This window comes from Oratosquilla oratoria, chromosome 33, assembly GCF_046742065.1.
Source record: "Oratosquilla oratoria isolate Oo_2021 chromosome 33, ASM4674206v1, whole genome shotgun sequence".
Classification (NCBI taxonomy): domain Eukaryota; kingdom Metazoa; phylum Arthropoda; class Malacostraca; order Stomatopoda; family Squillidae; genus Oratosquilla; species Oratosquilla oratoria.
Genome location: NC_134809.1, coordinates 13,246,679 through 13,270,290, shown reverse-complemented (window position 1 = coordinate 13,270,290; position 23,612 = coordinate 13,246,679). Strand labels below are relative to the sequence as shown.

The window sequence follows — 23,612 nt, the reverse complement described above, 5'->3', positions numbered from 1 at the left end:
CCCCCCACACAACGCTTCATACAAGTGACATTGTCTTGCATAAGCCAGAATCTGGAAAGTGCATCACCGCACGGGAGGGGAGTTAGGTTCGAGCCTCGCTTTGCTGACCGCCTTCTGTAGTTGGGAAGCTGACAGGTACCCCGGTACGAATGTCATTCTTCTTTTGCTGTTTTCAAATTATGAAGACATATCCTGGCAGTATGTGTTGCTGTTTCCGATAACATCTTAGCTAGTTTCTTTTAAGTCGAATCCATAAAGGTAGGAGTATCACTGGATTATTTCTATCCAGGTTATGTCTGTGTACCTGTTCTTAGCGACTTATAGGGGATGGTATTGTTATTTGGTTCAAGGTCGTAAGGCTAATAAACCAGCTTACAATTGACGCACAGTACTCCACACATTTTTTTGTAGTACGAATTCACATTGTCACTTATCATAAATACCTTCTGCAGCCACACTACCGTAACCCCCTCCCCGTCCCCACCCACGTTCGTTCCGCTAACCTTGCACATTTTTCCCGCCTCGGCGCTGACTCATCTATCATCTTCCTCTGCAATCTCGTTGGAGTTCTTCGCCGTTTCCACTTTTTGGTGTCACGTTCCTTATTCAGTCCATCCGTCCCCTGATTTTATCGCTACTTTGTATAACCCAGACATTCCAACATAATTATTTTGTTGACTTTCCAATCCTCCTTCCACTCTGTTCTGCATCCATAAACAGCAACCCATAGGTTTTGAACCAGCACACGCCGTACGCAGCACGTCAGGTAGGTTACGACAGGCATACCTGCCGGAATGCTGTTCCTCCACCCTGGTTAGGCTATCCCGTCTGCCCTCTCATCCCGCTCGCCCGCACACTCCCAAACTCGATTTGTACCGGCGGGGATGGTCGGTCCACCCCGCAAGCCGAACGCACCCCACCTACTCACCCAACTCCTTGCGATCGGCCTTGGTCTTCGTCTGCTCTGGGGCTTCCATACTTCCTCGTGACAACAAGGTCATGGGTGTCTTTATTCACCACAATGTGTGCACCTTTCAGTTCACCGCTTTACCTCTTTACCCAGCCACCATCTCCATTACATTATAAGTTCCTTGTGTCTTTTAAACCACGGGGTATTATCCTTTCGCTATAAGAATGTATTTGCATATTTTATTCAGGTCGTGCCTTGTCTTGCCTTTACAGTAGGGGTCTTTGTGCTGCGACATTTCATTGGGTTAATGGATGTATTTTTTTTTTTTTAACTTTCTAGTCCATATGGTGTAGTATGATAGTGACCCACTGACTTCGCTTTTGTGGAAGAGATGTGCATGGTGAGGTCAGGATGTATATTTATAGCTGAACTAGTGTGGGAGAAAAGGTCCAGGGGTCTGATTATGTTTGACGCTTTATTGTGTGGTGCGCGAATGAAAATACAAAATTTAGTTGACACTTTGGTTTGAATGGATTGTGGTAGGCAATGTTTATTTTATACTAGGGAATTTCAGTTTTCGTTGCACATTTATGCTGATATAAATTTGTGCACATGCTATCGAAGTGTCTTACTCTGTGTTTGAAGCGAATTGCATTTTCTTCAGTAGTTACCGATTATGTGGCGCACTGTGACAAACTTCTTTATACCATTAAACACAAGTTGTTTGTATTTGTCAGAATAAAGTAATTAATTTACTAAATTCAGGTGTTGTGGAAAGGTGCACTACCTGGATTTACCAAACAGGGTCGAAAACCGTGCTACCTCACTCTATGCCTTTACCGCACGTCACCACACGAGGAACCTCAAACCTCCGTCGTTATAGGCCTAAAGGCTTTTGGCATGCAGTGCGCCCGAAGACTGCTTGTGCCCATGTGATCAACGTAGATTGACCTAGCCATTCGGGCTTCCTTCGAAACCCAGTAACTTGATTATGGACGCCTTCGCCTGGAAGACTCAATTGACCTTGATCTGAATATACTTCATGCCTTTGTCCCCAATTAGGTCATCCTTTGACCTGACCTGCCGAGACCTGACCCAGCAGTTGGACTAACTTGTCCTGCCAAACTCTGTTCCTTCCACTATCAGTCTGCATATTAGGTAGACGTGGAGGCGGTGGACGGGATTAGGAACTTGGAGCAGGTAATTTTGACCGCCATTGTCATGTCGGGTAAAAGGGGAAGAAGGAAGGAAGGGAGGGAGGGAGGCCGGGGAAAGAAATTGTGAAGGTTATTTCCAAGATGGTTTGGAGAAGAAACGTCGAGATAAGTGCATAAGGTTGCTGTCTTCCCCCCCCCCCCACACTCTGTACCGGTTTCACAGCTTTCGTTGACTTTTTCTTCTCGTGATTAATATTGATTGCATGGATTATTATTGAGCGGTAGAAGGTTATAATTAAGAAGACCGTTTGTGTAATCATTGAATTTCCAGTCATCGAACTTCGCAGATGAACTCATAAGCGCGAAACAGCTTGTATACAGGAACATGATGTATTCGAGAAAGTTCCTTGAATTTAGATTTGTTGGGTATAGTGTACGGGCAATCCCTCAGTAGGTTTTGTTAGGCGAGTGTTTTATTATATGCCTCTTAACTCTTCTACACATTATGTAAATACATAAATAATAGCTTCAGTCGGAAATGTATAAACTATACTGGGCATTGATCTGGCTGCTTTACCGACATACTGAAATGTCATGTAACAGCTGTGCAAGATGTGTCGTAACCTGTTAACTCAGCCTCAGACTGGAATCAGCTGGATGATGTGGAGGGGTTAGTGGCACAAGGTTTGATTGTCTGGAGTCGTTGGTTAGGCCTGAACAGTTTGTAGGCAAACAAGTTCTTCCACCTTAGTCGCACGTGTTTGGCGAGGATCGTTGTCGGGTAGGGTGGAGCTCGACAGGTTATGTAAGGCTTGGGGAGGCTTCATCCAAAGAAGGCAAAGCGGAGACGACCGCACGCTTACCGTCGTTCCATCAGCCTTGTAAAGCCACTTTTTTCTCAAAAATGTCTTTAACCTTTTCATTGCTTCTCCCGTATGAGATTGCGTTGCAGCATTTGGAATAAGTAAGAAAGTGGTAAGATGCAGCAAAAAATGTCATGGAAAATAGGCTCCAGTTTTTTTCCTCAATTGAATAAAATTGCACTGAGAACTTGCTTTCGAAGAGGAGATGCGTAGACGAATATGAATATGTCCGCAATAAGAGTAGAAATAGATTATATGTAACGTCTTTGCTACCGACAGGGATGCCTCAGAGATGGATAAATTAGTTTATGGCAACTGGGAAAGTCTTACTGTAAATGGTTATCACACTGGGCTATTTTTCCTTCCACACCCTACCTCCAACCTCCATTTGAATAGCTTGAATATGTAGACTTCTAAGAACATTTCAACAGGATGTTTAACATTTGTATAGTCATAGTTATTGTAACTGTCATGAAAAATAATGTTGTGCGTGAAGTAGTGCAATTTGATCAGTTCGTGGACTGAAGAGATTGGTCAGGTGTTGGATCTTATGCTGTGGTCAGGTGTGTAGGTGCAGTATATCAAGTGGGGGCTATTTTCAGTTCCGTTGTTGTTGTTGGATAGAGTGGCACTCGAGTAGGTCAGGTATGCCTTTGCTGTACCAGTGATAGCGAAGCTGCTTCACGTGGGTGAGACTGTTGCAATTCAGCGTCACCGTAGATATAACGAAGTAACCCATATAATGGAGCAAGAGGGTTTTATACGAGAGATGACTTATATTTGATATTATGAAAGGGCTTGCAAGATAAGACGAGTTTTGCATGTAGGCCCAGCCTGAGGTCTTACGGGTTTGATATTGTCAAAGGAACCCGCATGGAATTGTCCCCTGCAGCCTGTGAAGTGTTCTCGGCAAATTAATATTGTCTAGCAGAATAGGGAGGGTCATTTTACAGACATGACTTATTCTTACAGCGACAGTGATTCATTGGGGTATAGAATATGGGAAAGAACATTTCTCGTGATTAATGTACACCTCACAATCAGGTGAAGAAACTGCAATAGGTTTTAGTTTCATGTATCCGACCTTCATTGTTTCCATACATGTCCAGTTTTGACGACAATCCGTGTAATATGAACTGACGGGCCCGAAGACTATGTTTGATCACACGCAGACAGCTGAGCTAAAAGTGTATGTCCATACCCATGCACAGTATGCATTTTCATTAAGAAGAGATAACGAGTCTCTGCATTCATATCCCATTATAAACTTTTGACATAAACTGTTTTTTTCGTAGTCCTTCAAGAATATTAGCTGTTCATTGAACCAAAGGCTCGGCTGTTCTCTATTGCCACAGATTTATATGAGCCGGTTTCTTCAGTCACACTACTCATGAAAACTGAGCGTATATGGCGGACTTTTTGACGGTATTCTTTTCCATGTAGTTATCGGCAGGGACTTCCACACCTGCCCAACTCATGAAGGCCTTGTGGGTGAATGTCCTCTTCCTCGCCCGCGCCGGTGGTCAGTTGTCAAGATGGCGTGCAGACAACACAGACGCCCTCGTGCTAGGTGCCCAAACAATTACTGGTAGGAAAAGATCAATAGAGATAACGTACTCTGACCAATTTCGACCTCGTTTCTTCCTGACCCCAGTTATGTGGTAGCAACCAGGCCACCGTGATTCCAGGTGCTGTTAGTGTACCTGTGGGTTTTTAACAACCACGACAGGAAGCCGTAGGTAGATTGTTGGCTGTGCATTGTACTATGTTGGTCAGGGTGGCTGTTGTTTTTGTGACGTTCGTTGGGTGTGGGGAGTGGCTACCGTTACTATCGGCAGGCGGACGAACTGGGGTGTGGGGGTTAGGGAGGGGATGGGAAGGCAACACGGAAATGAAAAGCTTGATTACAGATACGCCATTGTGACGGCGTTTTTTTTTTCCCGTCGCAATGTTTCGCCTCATATCACGACCGGCTGCCGCTTCCGTAGGTGTCCGACGACGCGATATTTGTGTCAGGCTTTTCGTATATACAGTCTTCTTCCCTATTATGTTGTACTTGTTTAATTTGATATTGTCTTTGCAATTTCTCTAAATACACCATAGCTGCTACCATTGTCAGGTCTCGCTTGTGCCAAACGACGCCATCGTATTCTTTTATTTTTCTCCCTCTCTCCGTATGTTTGTGTGTGTGCACATATACATACATACACATGCAAGCAGATGCAGATACACAAATGATAATTAGGGGCCATCTACTGTCCCTTTTGAGTGTGGTGGTGGGGGCATGCTCAGAATTTGAATAAGATGAGGAACATACGCCAGAAGGTGCATAGCTGCGACCAAAGTCGTCACCTTTGCTCTATGTACTTGGGTGTTTAGGGCAGGTAACAGTCACTGTTGGGAATCGGATTAGTAAAGAGGTTTGGTGAGGGACGAGGAAGAAAGAAACCTGTATTGGAGCGGAGCAAAACGTTTTCCTATCCATATCTGTTTTGTTACCTTGGTGCTAATGTCGTTATGCACCTGCTTGCCATTGACCTACATTCTGTATTTGTCTTTTTTTCTGGTAAGAAGCTCAGACTCGTCAAGCGAGCACCGTAGACCTGAGGTAGTAAGATGACGGCGAGATCGTCAATTGAGAAGCAGCGAGAAAGGTCATAGGGTCTTCGAAAGCTTACAAGGGCGCTATGAAAGAAAACTGAAGATGTGAAGTGTTTGAGAACCAGATACTGTGATGTTCAGTCATTGGAGGAAACAAATTGCCGTTAATATAAACGGTGTTGGTCATTGTAGTTTGTGTGATCAGTCAATCCAGTCCTTTGCCTATGTTCTCTCTTGAAAGATATTCACGAACCCCAGGAAACCGGCAACGGCCACCAGAGTGCAGCTCATAGCTCAACAAATTAAATCTATGGAGCTGTCTGGAATTTTTAAGTGCGAGCAGTGTACGGCTACATATTCTTTGTTTTTAAAGTGGTAATTGTTTTCGGCCACGTGATCTGTTGCCAGGCAATTCTATACTGGTTGCTGTTTTAATGCAGTGACGACCTGAACATATGTATAATTGATGGTATTCCAGTAGTTATTTTGGGGGTTCTGTTGTTGAGTGTTAGTTTGCATTTATTTTTGTTGGTACAGCAATATCGCTACCACATTTTCCAATGCCATATTGACTTTACATGCAGTTTTTGGTCAGATATAGTATATTACTTATGAATTGTCTTCATACGTACTGCAGATCATGTGGGCATCGCGGCAAGACGTTTTGCAGATATGCTTTGTAGCTGAAATTGTGTTGTGTAGGATTGGAATATGTGGAGTAAGAAAACCTGAAGAAAGGAAAACCACTGTCTCAAAGGTTGGATTAAGGGAAGAAATAGAATTGGTGGATAACCACGCTATCCAGAGGTCCTGGGGGTGGGGGCAGTTATGTCCATAAGTGCCTCTTGCCTTGTGTTCCTTTTGTTCGAGCGATGCCAATGTGCAATTTTCATAGTTTGCTTGTTCATATTCAATGGTCGCAGACTACAATTATGTGCATGTCTGCTTTTCCTATGCAAGCGACCCAGCTTCTTACAGCACCATATAATCAGAAGATGGGTGCACTTTGTATGACCAAAAACTGTTGTATGGTGTAGGTATTACCATATACAGTACACGCCTTTAGTATGGTGTGGTATGTGATGGTACTGGGTCATGAAATCATTTAAATGTGTTTGGAAGACCCTAGAGTTTGACTATATGACGTGACTGAAGTGCAGGATAAGGTGTTTATAGTGAACTGGTTCCTACAACAAATCGGTGCAGTCCCTCACTGGGGGGAAAAACTAAGTTGCCGGCCAGCAAGTAGCTTTGGCGAATAAAAGCAGTCGAACTGGTTTCTGGGATGAGGTGTGTGTGACCAGTTCTCTCCATAAAAATTAGCATTCGAGCAAATTCTGGTACAACAAGATCTTGTGAATTGATTCGTATGATGAGCTGCAGAATAACCCGTTATGTTCATGAAATACGGTTGTGGAAATAAATGTTTTATATGATTGTTTTTGTGTCGTCTTTGCAATAGGTGTAGATCTATTTTCACTAAATGGAGAATTCTGTTGGTATCATTGTGTAGCCAACAATGTCGATTTTATATGGGATACATTATCAACTGATACGCAGTACTTGCTCTGAGACAACAATCGTAGGGTTCATTTGCATTTATGTCGGATCCCCAAGTAAAGAAGGTTTTCTAAAAACTCACCTTCCAATTTGTGGATTCCAGAGTTTTAATGGACTTAATTCTGCCTATATTTGTACTAAACTGAGTACTCAAGGTGACGTCGCCTCACAGCTGTAGTGTATTTACCCAGCTGTAATATACAGGATAGACTGTCTTCACGGGCTCCGTTTCCCTGCTAACATCGGTTAAGCTACTTTCCCTTATGTCTTCCATGTGTGCGAGTGCGCGAACGCGCGTTCGCTTGCAATGTAGGTGAAGTTTCAGCTGATTGGCCGAGAGGATATATTTCCGTTTCATTGCCAACCCTCAAAGACCTCACAAGCGACTTTCCACAACCCAAAAGGTTGGCTCAAAGCAAAGAGAGATTTCCAATACTTGGGGGAATATTGCCCAGTGACCAGAAATGCTTGTAGTCCAAATCACAACTAAGGGTGGCTTTTGGAGCAACCTTCCTTACACAATGGGCTTTGTGGGGGTCGAAGCCAAAGGCAAGGGTAGCCAGATATTGGCGAAAGCCAATATTGCAAGGTGTTGCCGTCAAAAGCCAAGAAGTGGGGGCAGCTGTTCCCCACAATATAAAATGGTAATTCACCCTTGACGCTCAGTCCTCACTCCTAGGGCCTACCCCCCCCCCCCCCCTCCTTGGTCTCACGGGAACGCCTTCATTGATCTCAGCCTTCACAGGGTTCTCCCCTTTCGGTGCAATTAATCCAGTTTGAAAAGGGATCATTAGATTTATCGAAGTGTAGTTATTAAAGTCTTAGTATCTCTCGCCGGGTTTTTTTCCCCGCCATGGTAAAATATTCAAAAGTTGGATACTTGTGTAAACATTTCTAGCTGTTGCCAAAGTATGATGAGATGAATTCGTACAAACAAAAGTTAGATCACCGTCATATCGAGTATGGAAACCCATTTTTTCTCTCCCTGACTACTTCTCCTACCCGGTACCGTCACCGACTCCCCAAGTATCTAAAAATAACATAAACGTCTTCTCACAGCCAGCCACCCCTCCCAACAGATGGAATCTCCCCTTTACTTGCTCCTGGCACCTCTTTCACTGTTTGAATAAAATAGATTTTATTTTTCTCATTCCACCGCTCAAGTGACTACCATCCATCTCCGTTCTCCCATTTTACTGTATTGAAAAAGTCTTGTATACTGAGGAAGTCTGCATTGTGCTGTGTATTTTTCAAGATAACGTAAAAAAACAATACACAGAGGTACTTATGACGGTGTAGACATAAAAAAAACGAAGAGCAACGGATATAAGAAGAGACGTGGGTGGGTTGAAGAAATATTTGACTGTGAGTGTGAAGCAGTGTTGAGATTGGGGAGTGAGAATTTATTGTAGTTTGTTGAAATTGTTCAGATGGGAACTCGAAAATGAAATACGAATGGTGATGTGGAAGTGACAAGGCTGGTCGTGTCGGTAAGAACAGTAATGAAGGGGGCAAGAGACCATAAGGCCTATAGTAGAGGTTATATACGTGTGCGTGCATGCTCACTGACACGACACCAATTATGATACGCGATACAGGGAGGCATCAAGGCGGCTTTTTGAAATGGGTGACGGTTGAAAACACGTCTCGGGCGTGTCGTGAGAAAACAATTGTGGAAAGGAAAGATATAGTTGAAGCAGGTGCTTCTAAAAAAAAAAGAATAACTAAAAACCAGTAAAGTGAAGTTCTGTTGAAGCCTTAAGGCAAAATGTTAGAAAATATGAAACAAAATGAAATAGTAAAGATAAATTTCACCAAGGACGTAATTATAAAGGCAAGGATTTTTTCTTTGATTCGGCTTTCAGTCGACGTCTCAACAAGTGGCAGTGCTTTCTCATAGTAAGAAAACTATTCTGTCTTAAATGATGCAGACCCAATTTCCAAGAACTCAAGATCCATCATAGGCATTTTTTTTTTTCACTTCACGAAATATTTTATGTAGTTGGGGGCTGTTACACATCCAGCCATTATCGTAATTGGAAAAAAAAGTGCCGAAAAGTTTGTGCTGATGGCTGTATAAATCATACGACCTTTTGTTGATGTTTTGCACGGTGTATAGTAGAGTAGATTCATTTAAATAATTTCATATTGGACGCACAAAGTAGTGGTTCCTCGTTGAATTTTTTTTTTGTAAAGCTTCAGAGAACTCTTGCAAATGAGCGTTGAAAATGAACGCAGGTTCCATAGCTTTATCGGAATGATATACGCAAACCATGTTGTCAACCTCTCTCACTCTCTCTCTCTCTCTCTCTCTCTCTCTCTCTCTCTCTCTCTCTCTCTCTCTCTCTCTCTCTTGTAAAGGGGAATGGCCATTTACACACATTCGTGCGAGCAAGCAAACACAAGATCCCTCATCCAGTAGCGTGAAGCTAATCTCTTCAGTATGAACATTATCCGTAGCAGAACAGTATTATTTGGCGTTATAACAATATGGTTAATGCTATTTTACTGTTGACATCGTTGACTGAAAAATAACATTTAAATGGTGTTCTGTTTCGGCCGTCGTATTTGCCGCTATCTAAATTAGTCAGTGGGCATCGGCATCTTTTTTTTTATGTAATAATGCCCAGGGAAGGTTCGCTACGTCCAACGATCGGTAGCAACTTTGGACACTCGGGGTGTGAGGATGTAAAGTGGAAATTACGATAAGGGCGCCGGAGGGGTCGGAAGAGAGGAAGGGGAGGGCGCGGTAGGAGAATAGGCCTGCGTATACCTCGTTGAAGTTAGGAAGAGAGCTAAGTCAGATTAATGAGTGCCTCTTTGGCTTCGGGGTTTGAGTCTCTCCACAGTAATACCACAAACATATGTGCACGCGCATGATAAATAGTTCAAAGTCCTGAGTGTAATTTGCCTTTAATGGAGTAACAAGATGGACAAGCGAGATGAGAAGGATGAAGTTGAAATACGGTTGGCGGCCGGCGAGATTCTGGGGGTATTTTGAAGAAAAAGTGGAGGGTAAGACCTACTTGGGAATATAAATTCGCAGCTGGGGGAGAGTAGAGCGAGAAATGCGGGAGGGGAAAGAGGAGAAGGCTTAAGGGCGAGCAGGTGACTGGATTGTCCTCTTTAAGGCGGGCAGTTAGAAGATTTACTCCCAAGGTAACGCGGTAGCAGAGAAGTGTTGTTCGTGGTGCACCTTCATTGTGCACTGTGGGCTGACACTTATATGTGTATTTTTATGGTGTGGCATAACTGGTGCTGAAGCTGTAGATTGACGTGTGTTCAGTGGCTGCATTTGACAGCTTGTTTGTTTGTTATTGACTTGTTTATTTTTATCAAGGCGTGGGTGTAGCTGTTAGGTTGTGGGTGTAGTAAGCATGCATATGCTTTTGTTTCATCGCGTTTGTATTGTTTTTCGTGTTTTTATGTGCACCATGACAATTCTATTGTTCGATGAAGTAATTTGTGGTGTGTTCACGTAAGGGAGGGGGGTTATGGTAAACGTAACAGTGAGTTGCATACGCGGGCCATCCCGTGGCTATGCTTTCCTAGGGTTTATCCAGCTCATCACGTGACTTGCGTTAATTTTCGGATTTAGCTTTGAGAATGAAGTGGCAACCGACATTGATTACGCTTAGGTCAAGAAAGCTGTGGAAAGAGAACGATGGTGTTTGTTCGTTTACTTTGGCTTGGGGATTACGCAGATTGTGTACAAGGCGTTGTCGTTGTTGACCGTTAAACCACCCCCTCCTCCACCTACACCCACACTGTTGTGTTGTGCGCGGTCATACCCATATGACAACTTTTACCTTCATGGCTTCAACGCGTTGATGCCTTTAATAAATAATTTCTACCACATGCCGTGAGTGATGTCGTGTATAGTTTCTCGTAGATTTGTTATTACCATGTTGTACTATTGTTTGTGCGTATGTGGTAAGGCTATCTGGAGTGCACGACCTAGCAGGACAGTATATTTCCAGCCAATGCGAGCATGGGATGATTGTCAGCGACCAAGTAGATTTATTCCATGCTGTTTTTTCCGCTGATTTTCTGTTTCATGGAACCTCAGTTTGTCGTGTCAGGACGGTCAATCAATGGTGGAGGGACGCAACTGAATAGGGTGGGCAGGGAAGGAAGGGAAGGGGGTGTTGGGTTCGGAGGGACGGTGGTCACGTAGGTAGGTGAAGTGGAAGGAGGAAAGGGCGAGAGGAGGACAGCAGCTTACCGCAGAGCCCGAGGATGGATTACCGAGTGCTTTAGGGAGCAAGACAACACTTCTTTAGGGAACGAAAAGACGTTTCACTTCGGTAGTATTTATTGTTTGTATTGAGAGTTGAGGAGAGATATATAAACGGGTATGGTGAGACCAGAATATTTACTTTGCTCGTGGAAGGATGCAAGGGTCACTGTGGAGACACGTCTACTTTAACATTCCTTATGAAACTGTCATGTCGGTGCGCCTTAGTTGGCCCGAATGATGCGGCTTTAGAGCCGAGACCTCCGCATAGGCAATAAACATGGTTCTTGGGTCGAGGGTTGAAGGGAAGAGTACAAAGTGGGGGTAAGGGTTTTATGGTATGTGCCTTCATTTTAATGGAGGAATTTATTCGTGTTTTAATTATTATTATTGTAATGATTAATATATACAAGTTTAACCCTCGACTCTCCAACATGCTCATTGTCATCCGAAAACAAGTGTCCTATTTCCTTCATCCTCCCTTGCGTGTTTCCACTGCACCACCCTATCCACATACACATTGAACAACCAAGGCCATAATCCTGGCGCAGCCCCCGCCTTCACCTCAAACCACTCTCCATTCACACAAGCACCACTAACCATGTCAAATCGTAACTCTTTTCATATGGTTTCTTCCAATCAATAAAACCCGAAGAACCCCCTTGCCCTTATTCAAAACTTACTATGAATAAATGTCTACACATCCTCTTCTTTTCCTAAACACATTCTCACCCCCTTTGACTCCTGCTGATTGTGTGTGTGTGTGTATCTATTGAGAGAAGAAAGAGTAAGTGAAAGATGCTGGTGAATTACACGTGTGGAAGAATCATATGTAGTGGAAATTTGAGGGGGGAGCTTTCTTTTTTGTAATCTTTTTAAATGTGAGGTTGGATACGTACAGTAAGATTTTCTCCACTGCGAATAGATGACCAATGCATCTTGAAGGTAGAAATACCAGGTGAGAAGGAATATGCAATGGGAACATAAGAGTTCCTGGAAGCATTTGTGAAAGTTTTGAAATGGCTTTGTAAAAAGAGTAGAGCTATAGAGAGGTGAAAATCATGTTTCGGCACTAGGTGAGAATATTGCTTTTAGAATTTGAGGAATATGTGTGAAAAAGCTGGAGTGGGTATGTGGTGGGATCTTGTGACGCTGGGAGCGTTGACGGTTTGAGTATAAAGGAGAGGACGGTTGGGAGGGAGGGGTTTGGCTTTATTTGTAGAGACTGGCAAACAACAAAATTCATTTTTGTCCTGTGGCTCTACGGCAAAGTTTAAATTGTGTGCGCATTAGATGATCTGAGATGGAACAGCCCAGGTGGGGAACATAAAATTAGGGGTGAGGAAATTACGGGAGATTTTGGTGCGAATGACATTCATTCTTATGTCTTACAATGATGACTAAAAATTACAAGCTGGCAAAGAAAATTGGAAAAGGGTTGAGTTATTTGCAAAGAGAATTGAAGGTGCAGTGAAATCAGTGTGCTATTAGTTTAGTGTGAAGGAACACCACGTGGGAGTTTGGGAGGGAGATGACATTGAAGTGATCGAAAGGGATGTAATTATTAAGTAGTAACTATTGGTGTTGTTATTGTGACAGGATGTGTAATGCTTTGAAAATAATAACGTTGAGAACGGACTAGGATATTGTATGTCCCAGAAGGGAAAAATTAAATAAAATGGCAAGAAAACACTAAGGATAAAGAATATATTCCAATATGTTATTGATGCTAGCACCAATACTTTCAGCCATATTCATCAGGTGCAGATAAGGAATTTTTTCGTCCTTTAGTCCATAGCCGTGTGTTTGAGTGAATTGTATATCACGTGGGGACAGGACTTGTCCATAAGTAATAGTGTGGTATAGTTCTTTGACTAGTATAGGGGTTGGGGAGTAATTGCAAAGAAATGGAAAAAAGTCACTGGTGGAGTACCATAGGGATCATTGTTGGTGAACTTGGTCCGAATATGTGTAACAGTTGCTAAATAAATCAAACTATACGCCAGGAAATGTAGCGAGGTGGAAAGTGAGGGATAGGTTTGTTATGGTGACTGAAAAATGAAGAATGATAACACACAAAAAAAATGAAAAATAAAAACAATCATCACCCGAATGTTGGACCCTAAAAGTAATTTGACAGGATGGAGAGGAAAACGTACTCTATTCATGCTGAATGACGAAATGGAGAAGTTAAGCTTGTAAGAGCGTTATGCATATTTGTTGAAATGTTCTCAGGGCAATATAGAATATTGTAAGCGAAGTCTTGTAGCTATTCAGATTCAAAACATGTGACGAGAATCGGACTGTTATGAAGCTGGTGTTACTTTCAAGATGATGAAATTACTTATTGTTGGACACAGGAGACATTGGAGTACATTGCAACAGTTTGGAGCTCGCGTAAAAAGAAAAGTAAAATGAATTTGGAAAATGTTCAACTAACCGTAACGAGATAGGGGCCATGTCAACAGTTTGACTTTACTCGAAAGCTTTCAAGGCTCAGAGTCTACGAACGCTGGTGTAAGGGTAAGGAAATAGGTCACATTATACAAATACCCAAAGGAGAAAATTTATACGGAGACAATGAACTGTTCAGTCAGTTGATAACAGGAAAGATAGGAGGGGTTGGGCGCAAAGGAAAAAAATAAGTGAAAATAATTCCAGGTATACAAAATATTGTGCAAGCAGAAGTTGTATGAATTGGATTATGAATTTGTAGCACTAGGTACGAAATCCTATGCAACGCTGAGTGTACAGAGTACATACATATGCAAGTTAAAAGCCAACTGTGATAGTTGGAGCGGTGTGAGGGTAGATCAAATTTTGTTAAGACGGGGGCATACTGTCCACGGTACCATACATGTCCAGTAATGCACAATTAGGCAAATAACACACGCACGAAGTGTGAACCGTGTACGTGAATTTTGAGATAAGTATGATTATTATTGGATAGTAAAAGGGACCTACGAGCGTTGCTTTTCTTTTGATGAATTTAGTAAACACACACACACACACACACACACACACACACACACACACACACACACACACACACACACACACACACACACACACACACACACAATTGGTTTGTAGCTTGGGACTCTGACGAGACGTCTTGTAAGTTAGATGATACATCTGTACATCAGGTCAACTTAATATGCGTTATTTGTTTTGCATTCACCGTGCACAATATATTAAAGACTGAATAGAATGAGGCACAAATGAAATGCAATGACGAACTTCTGAGGAGACCACGTGACCTGTAGATGTTTGTTCTCTTGTCAAGGTGCTCTCGAAATGATTAAAAACGTTCTCAGAGCCCTCGACAGTTAGCCTCGTAATGTCTTGACCTCAATGGCTGTATCAGAAATATGTACATGGAAGAGGAACACGTAATGCCTGCGTACGTGTGTTGTGTGCGTGAGACCTGTTTTGATTATTTATCATGTACATGGGTTTCCATCTCGTTACTTGACTACTTTATCGAATTATCTAGAGAGTAATAGTAAGAGTAGTGAAGACCGTACTCTTGGTGAGGAACATGACTTTCCTCGCATGTGAGGTCGTCACAAGGAAGGTAGGACTGCTCTCGTTATTTGACGTAAAAATCGTTCCAACCTCAGATGACTATTCAAGTGATTATGGCAGAATGAGTCGGATTCTGGGTGGGAAGGGGATTTTGGTTAGGACATTGTAATTGGATGAAGAAAAATGCGAGTGAGTAGGTAGTGCGGGGGCGTCGTTTGATGTTGATAAGAGGGCAAGTAGGGAGAGAGGGAGGAGGTGTAAAGAAGATTTATTTAAGAAGTCTCTAATGCCTGGAGGTCTCTTGAACGCCAAGGGCATATTGTTAATGTCGTTGTCGTCGTTAATTTTGTGAGATCAGGGATGCCGACATAAAGGTTAGGCCTAAGATACTTCCTGCTCTTTCGCTCTCTAGAAAAAAAAAGACAATCGCTTTGCACGTGGAAGAGACGTCGGCCAGCCAGGTACCGTGCCTCCATCGTAATCGCCTGCGAGGTAGCGAGCGTGGATCATGGCACACAGCAATGGTAACGGACGTGATAGGAGTTTGCCATGATGCTGGAGTGGGCGAAGTAGTCAAACTGAGCGAGGGTCTGGGATTTGGTAGAGTATGGGGTAGGCGTGTGGGGTGCCGGGAGAGGGAGGGTGAGAGGGTGGTGGGTAGGGTGCGCGTCAGGGGCTGTGCTGGATGTAGTCGGGGCGGCATCGATTGGCCGGAGGCTCAAACGTATGGAGCTGCCATCGTGCAGCACTATAGTAAGCGTCGTCAAGGGCCACATCCGTGCTTTGTATAGTACCAGGAAGGGCGACAGTTACTGGGTCGATAGGCTGTACATTTGTGACGTTTTGTTATAACACACGTGACAGGAAAGAAGGTGTCTTTTGTGGGGGAGGGTGAAGCAAGGAAACGGAGCTTTGAAACGACGCCATGGCTAAGGGTCAAGCTTCATCCCTTTACTGCTGCGCTATGCCACATTAGGGGCAGGGGGGAATGAAGGGTAAGTATATCACGCTACATAGCTTCAATCGATCAGACGAGTTGCGTCAGGGGAGCTGGGAAGAGTAATTAGCCCCTTCGTAGTCTCACCGTTCACTTCCCCCTTCATCTCTCTCTTTCTTTCTGTCTACACGTGGTTCTTTTGTGAATGGAGACTAATTTTCACACAACAATACTGATCACTTCATCAGTTCCACCTTTCCGCCACCCACCAATCGGTTTTCTTACCACCTCTGCGACCTGGTCAGGGCGATATTGTTGTCAAGGGTAGAAGCTGTGGTTATTGTCGCCGAAATACGCTTTTTCTGTTTGGACTGGGCCAGTTGATTGCCAGGGCATGGCTCTTTCTTTGTGCTACGTCATGGGGACTGAGGTTGTAAGCTGGGAGAGGTGGTGGTTGGGAGGGTGAGGGGGACTACGACAGTAACGTTTGATGTTGGATGCGGGTGCGTATGAGGGCGCTTTACATGTGGGCAGTTTGTTGTGAATGTTGTATACTAAGGTTGTGTATGTTGAATTGGACGCACATTCAGCGGTACCGTTGGGTTTAAATGCTACTGATAGGTAATAAGGGTGTTTAGTTGAGGGATTGGGATTGGAGAAGGCTTTAGTAGAATAATGTCTCAAAGGGTTTTAATTGTAGCTCGGAAATCGTTGCAGTAGTTATACTAACGAGATTTTCGCTCCGTTATATGAATGTGTCGTATTTCATTGGACCTAAATTGCGCGCGCGTACATACACACACACACACACGCACACACACACACACACACACACACACACACACACACACACACACACACACACACACCACCGTACACACTTGGTGTGCTTATGAGTTACGTCACAGCGGCCTGCTTTGGTCCAAAGTCATATGACTACGTGACGTCATATCGACTGCCGATGACGTTTAGAACAGGGAGTGCTCAATTACTTCGACTTCGATTTTGAAATGACGACGTTGTCGAAAGCCGTAGCAAAGCTCAACTTGTACCCTGTAGCAACTAAAGTTTGGAATATGTTTTGACGTGTGAGGGTCACAGACATGGAGGTAGTATTAGGGAAAGAGGATTTCGAGAGACGTAAGGACGGGGGGAGGGGATTGTTATGTAGGAAGGGGTCACTTGATTATAAAATAATTTTTCTTCGTTTGGTAAGGTTATGTTTGTCATTTCCCCACGGCCCTGTGATGGTAACACACTAGCTATAATGTCGCTGATTGAAAAAAAATGAATATGTTTTTCCTGTTATACTGACAATATTATATTTTTCGTGGTGTTGTACTACACTTAATTCATAACTAAATCATCGGATAAAAGAATATGCTAATATGACAAGTAGAAAACAAGGAACAATTCCAGAGATCATCTCAATAATAAACGAGTCGTTTGGTTTTAACTCGTTGGACAAGCAGCGCCAACTAAACACTTTCTCGCGACCGTTGTCACCTGTGCGCTCCTGTGACAAGCTCTGCGCATGCGCGCACCACAAGGACCGCATGGATGCCATACCTGGTCCGCTTAACGCGTTTCCAACGCCACTTGACGTATGTGTTCGCTTGACCTGGCTGACTTGAGCTTCGGAATTTCGGAATTTACCTTCTGGTATTTCCGACTTTGTTCCCGCCCCTGCCACCATCCCTTTGTTTGGCCTACCTGTGCTAGGCTCGCGTTCCTGGCCGGGGCACCATCTTCACCCTCCATTCCCTCACGTGTGGGCATAACCGACCAAGCCAATCCAGCATAGTTAGAGGTGCTCACGGCGGGTGCATCCTTTCGTATTATTGCACCACCAGGAACGAAATTCAGCGTCGGGGCCGGAATAGGGGGCACCCTGACCAGTTCGGGGGCGTCTTCTCCCGGTCGGCGGTCATTGATCCATACACTGGGACCACTGTGCTAGTGGATGCGTTACTTCAGGGATGAGAGGGTCGCAGTGTTCCAAGGTAGCATCGCCACGAAGAGACATTGTTCTCAGGGCAAATGAGGGACCTGGAACTCACCCGCTGGCTTGGGAGAGGAGAAGATAATATGCTCCCTGCAGGGCCACGGTGGGCTTGTGCACATGTACTACACTTCCGAATTCGGTCCACGACTTCTGAAGGTTCAGATATGCTCCCTGCAGGGCCACGGTGGGCTTGTGCACATGTACTACACTTCCGAATTCGGTCCACGACTTCTGAAAGTTCAGATCAGATAAGGAAGTTGTGTTGGGAAATTGTAAGGTATTTCTCTCAAGAGGTATGATAAGAAGGATGTTATTCCAGAGGCGTGATGATACCAGTGGGCGTTTGGACGTAGCGATAACGATGATCATATGAGTAGAGGCCTGTCTTGGTCGATTGTGAGCAGTTGCTCATAATCAGGGAGGGGTTTCGTGAGTTAGAAAGTAGGAAATAGTGAGGCTAATGTTAATTTAGGGTGTGGGTAGGGGAAGAGAACATATTGTGAAAACTGAGCATATATAATTGGGGGTCGTAATTCTGAATTGGTAGTGTCAAGTTGTAGGGAGTTGAAAGAAACCTGAAGGGTCCTCTGTAGCCTCGACATGTAGATGAATAGGATAACCTGGTGGAAACCATGGCTAGATAATAAGGGTTGAAAAGGAGAAATGGGATGTGCATAGACAATAGACATTAGGTGTTGGAGGGACTCGGAAAGTGGAGGGGGAGCTAGCATTTCGGATGAAAGAAGGCCAAGCAGAATGTTTGAAAGTAAGGGAATTTAACAAAAAAAATTGCTGCTTGGCTATTTATTTGGCGAACAAACTAAAGGTGTGTAATATGTGTAAGAGTATTTGTGAGAGTATGGAAGATGGCTGGGACAAATGGAGGTGAGGCAGCAGAGGGCTTACACAGTGGAAGTCCTTTCTGAAATAAATTTTTGATTGGACATCAAGGGAGGGCAGGGATGAGAAAAAATGTTGAGAAGAACTGGAATTCAGTACTGGTAGGAGCGATAACCGTGAAAGATATAACAGAAGGAAATTAGAACTACAAATGTAAAGGCGTAGTTATTGTGAAGGGTAGAAACGGAGATGGGAGGGCAAGGGTGAAAAAAAAGTAGGAAGAACTGGAATTCAGCACTGGTAGGAGCGATAACCGTGAAAGATATAACAAGGAAATTAGGACTACAAATGGTATTAAAGGCGTAGTTATTGTGAAGGGTAGAAGCGGAGAAGGGAGAAATAGAGTAAGGATGGCAGAAGGCAGTCGAGCGTGGAGCGACAGTGATGACGAGGGGGCGAGATGGATCGGTCGGTCGGGGGCAACGTGCCATGCATTTGAGGTGGATCAAGGAGAGCTTTCGCAGTCTTTGGTGTATAACAGAAGAGGGAATAAAAACAAATGCACCACTGAGAAAGTTCTATCTGACATATCTGACAACACGCATTAGTGGGTGTGTTTGTAATCTTTTTCAACCACATTAATTTTTCAGTTTAATTCCATGTCATCACGATCGAGACTGGCAAGGAGCTCGACGGAAACTGATACGTAGTGAAGCCAAGGACTCGAACCCAGCTCAGACGTAGCAAGTGAACAATTAATGTGGTTGAAAAAGATTATATGTGTACTGGGGACCATTCAGTGTGTGTGTGTGTGTATGGATGTATGTATGAATGTGTATGCCCTGCAGAAAATACTCGAATGTTCCCAGTTACATTTCCTGGTGCTCTTCGTAGTGTCTAGAGTCGGAAAGTTGATGAAAAGAGGGAGGAACCATCATGCTGGTCCTATTTGCATCTCTCTCTTACACCTCCCCCAATGCACTCGCGTAGGTTCCAGTGAAAGGAAGTGTCTGCCATCTTTTCATGTGCCTAAGTTGCTGGTTACTCTATTGCTGTTTACCTTCGCTTGCAGTGTATGTCGGCCTCTTTTCACATGTTCCTCCCCTTTTCTTTCTCTCTCTCTTCCACCATCTCATTCACCCATCTTGCCCCCTGCATTTCTCATATCTGATGCGGACATATTTTTTTAAGCCTCGCTCTCCATATTTTATCACTTCACTTCGCTCTCATTCGTTCCACAACACCCATTTTTGCAAGGTATAGGATGCATGCTCCAATGTCTCAATCCCATCGTATCACCCATACCTTCGGACACCGCCCCGGCGCTTCATAGTGGTTTTGGAAATTCGCAATTTTTTCCCGAGTTTCACAGGTGCTCTTGGAGTTTGCATTGGGAGTTTTGAGAGGATACTGTTTTTATTATTATTATATATATATATCCATTATCCAGGTGGAAGAAGGGGATTATGGGAGGGAAAAAGGAATATTAAATGCAGTCTCTAGCGCGCACTTGAACGCACATGCTCTTCGGTGCGTGCGAGTGTACTAACGCGAACACCGTTATTGGTGGGGAAAAGTTGAGAGAATGCACCGGTTGAAGTTCAGGGATTGCATCTCCCTCGCCTCGTCATTCCAATCCCTCCGTCATTTTTCAGTAAACAAACCGTCTTTTGTAAATATGCAAATGACGGCTACTGCTTGTTGTCTTTTATAATTGACCAGAAAATGGAAATGGAGGCTGGCCTGCCATGGTTCCATGGTGCGCCGCTAGCTGGCATGCTATGTCGTTGGGGACGCTGCTGCTACTACACTGCACAAGAGACGGTGGAGGGAAGGAGAAGAGGGGGAGTGGGAGAGCGATGTCGCCTATCCGCATAGACCTTCTAGTAGCAGCGTAGAACATATTACTCCTCGATGCTGAGAGACTACTGAAACACCTAGTCACGCACCTCACATTTTATTTATTCACTGGGCTAGGTGTGTGGAAACGCGTCTGCTTGGTAACATTAGTAATTATATAACACAAGGTTCCAGTCCTTGAATGGGTAATTTAAGCTCATTAAGAAAACAAATCCTACAATAGGCCATACAGATAATATAATGAAATTTGTAGTTTTCTGTGGCTTAAAAAAGACGATTGGAATAAAATTAATCTTATTTCCATTTACGGTAGAATGTACAGTAGGAAATTATCTTTGCATTTTACATCGTATTATACCCAACTGTAATTATACAAACAGAATCTTAAAATCCCTTCTGAGGAAGTTTACATGTCATGAAGTCGTTTATTCATTAACATTGGCTAGGTCTTCACTGCTGTGAGTCAGGTGTGAATGTTTGTTTTTCGTTACCTTCCCCCCCCCCCCAAAAAAAAAAAAAAGAAGAAGAAGATATAATCATGTCAGATGTGGTTATTCAATAACCATCGTCTTATATCAATATTTGATTTTCTCTTGCATCTTGTTACTATTCACCTACCATAGCAGCATCCCTTTCTTCCTCTATTCTCCCAGCGCACTCCACAATTTTGAGCCCACCATGTTAACTTTAGTGGTATGATGGTTTGGAAAAGGTCTATAAACCTCATCTTCCGGTCGAGTAGCTCAGGGTCAGTTCCCGTATGGATGGAACAGGGCAACCAAGCGTCGAACTGAGGTAAACCAAGTTTATGAAACCTTTGTTGCACGTAGCCGTTATTTGCACAGCGATGTCGGTGAGGTTGTGGGTATCGTCCACATGAACTTTCCAGTTTATATACTCTTTCATGGTAGCACCTTCTGTCGGGGGCCTGTAGCTGCTGCTCCCTAATTAAGATACCTGGCCACCCCATCGATCTATCTGGTTGCCTGGGCTGACTCTCCGCCTAGTCCCCGAGGCTTCCTTGAAGAGCAATCGCGCACACACGTTTCCCTGTGATGACGTCATATCGTTGGATCCGTTCCTGGGTGGTAAGGCTTATTACGAACGTCATAAACATTCCAGTCTTTGCAAGTTGGGATGATTTTATGTTACAAGATGCATTATGGTGGTCAATAATTGACCTGATTATCTATTTCTTTAGCGGGATTGCTCGTAAGGATGAAATATCGACGACGAAGCGCAGGTATCTTCTCCGATAAGAGAGGGTATAACCCTGAAACGTGTTACCCTTGCGATGAAGCACTTTAGGGTTCATTGTACCGTACCAGTGAGAGGGAAAGTGGTCAGTCTCTACGGTAAATTGCTGTGTCAACGAAACGTGGCTGGCCCTTCCCGTTGAGTTCGGAATAAGTCTACGGGTTCGGAATTCAAAATTTGCGTCAGAGTCTTCATGTTAGTATCTGTTGACCCCGAGTTCAAGAAAGAATTTACCTGAGAACGCGCCAGATACTGTTTATTAAGGCTTTGGGATATTCAATCTAACGATAACTACCAAGATATTCTAAATTTTATGATTGAAGATCATAGGCAAAGATAAAAAGGAAGGGGTGGGTGGAAATGAAGAGTGGTTTGTTGAATTACTTGGCAGTGAAAGAAACTGAGATTGAGAGGTCGTGGGGAATATGTAACCCGCAGTAACAGTGAGTTGTACAAGGTGGTTCGGCCGGCACGCTTGCAGCCAGTTTCAATTATACCAACTATACCTGGTGGTATATTTTCTTGATCTTGGTTACCACCAACCAGATTTATTCCGCACTGAAGCATACCGATCAGCAGCCTTGCATTGGGCCAATTCTCCTCAGCCGTTGAGTACGTTTGAATAGAAAATACTTATTGTGGAGCTGAATGACGAATTTAGAGAAGTTAAATCTATATTATTGTTTGACACATTGTTGAAATGGTCTAAGGGAATTCGATAATATTGCAAACGAAATATTTGAACTATTCGAATTCACAGCAATTGAGAATTTGACCGGTATGAAGTGTTGGGGGGGGGGCAAGGCTTTAACGAGAAGCACCAACAATATCTTCCCCCTCTCCTCTCCCCAACCCTTCGACAAACCTGGAGTGGTTTTGCAATTACCTGTTTTTCACGTTGTATCAGAAAGTTGGGTTGGGGAAAAGTGGCTCCTTGTTTTGGAACTAATTACTCCCCAGGTGAAGGTGTGCTTGTATATACGCGCGAGCGTTTTGTGCCTGTGTGTCCATGATTTAGATGTGTGGTAATTTTTGCCAAACTTGCCGGGAAAAGTGTCTGTGTACGTGTGTGTGTGTGTGTGTGCACGTGTGTGTGTGTGTGTGTGTGTGTGTGCGTGCGCATATATTCTTGATTTAGGGTCAAGACAAAATATTCTCCACTTCACTATGTAGGATGAGAATGCTTGTGTTACACAAGCATACGCGCGCGCGCGCACACACACACACACACACACACACACACACACACACACACACACACACACACACACACACACAAGCTACAGGCACTCAATATATATGGGTGTGGTTGTAGCAGAACATACAGTATCAAAGTACTGAAGAATGATTTCATATAATTTACTAAGTTCCAGATATCTTTCGAGCGGGTGGCATCTTAATCTTCGAGAAGGGTGATCTGCACACTTAACGTATATAAACATCAAAACATTTACTTGTATGTTTTAACAAAGGTTGCAAAAGAAGGGAGGTGCTAAGATATAAACTTTGCCCCGTGAAACATAATAGACACAGAATATATGTATATTTAGTATCTGTGTGTGTGTGTGTGTCCTCGAGGCATGAAATAAATGTAAACATGAATTGTTTTGTGTTGTGCTCCCTCTGCTGCATCGGTCTCGCTTGCATTGTGGGAGAACGGCTCGTCCTGTTAGGGGCCATGTGGCGACCACGCTTCGCCTAACGATTCAAATGGAGATAATTAGATCTTAGTGAAGTAATTTGATTGTTGACCTTCCCCAACATACCCACACATTCATATGAAGGGACGCAATGGGTTTATCTTGTCGTTTCTTCTCTTTATTTCTCTCCTTTCTCTTTTCTCTTAACCTTTATCTC

At 43.6% G+C, this 23,612-nt stretch overlaps 2 protein-coding genes across 4 annotated transcripts in view; one reads left to right on the top strand and one right to left on the bottom strand.

Annotated features, from left to right (window-relative positions):
• LOC143017763 (normal mucosa of esophagus-specific gene 1 protein-like) overlaps positions 1-23,612 on the bottom strand; it is a 554,471-nt gene that overhangs the window by 266,316 nt on the left and 264,543 nt on the right. The window lies entirely within an intron of this gene.
• The window catches only part of msi (RNA-binding protein musashi), a 93,699-nt gene that overhangs the window by 16,988 nt on the left and 53,099 nt on the right, over positions 1-23,612 (top strand). The window lies entirely within an intron of this gene.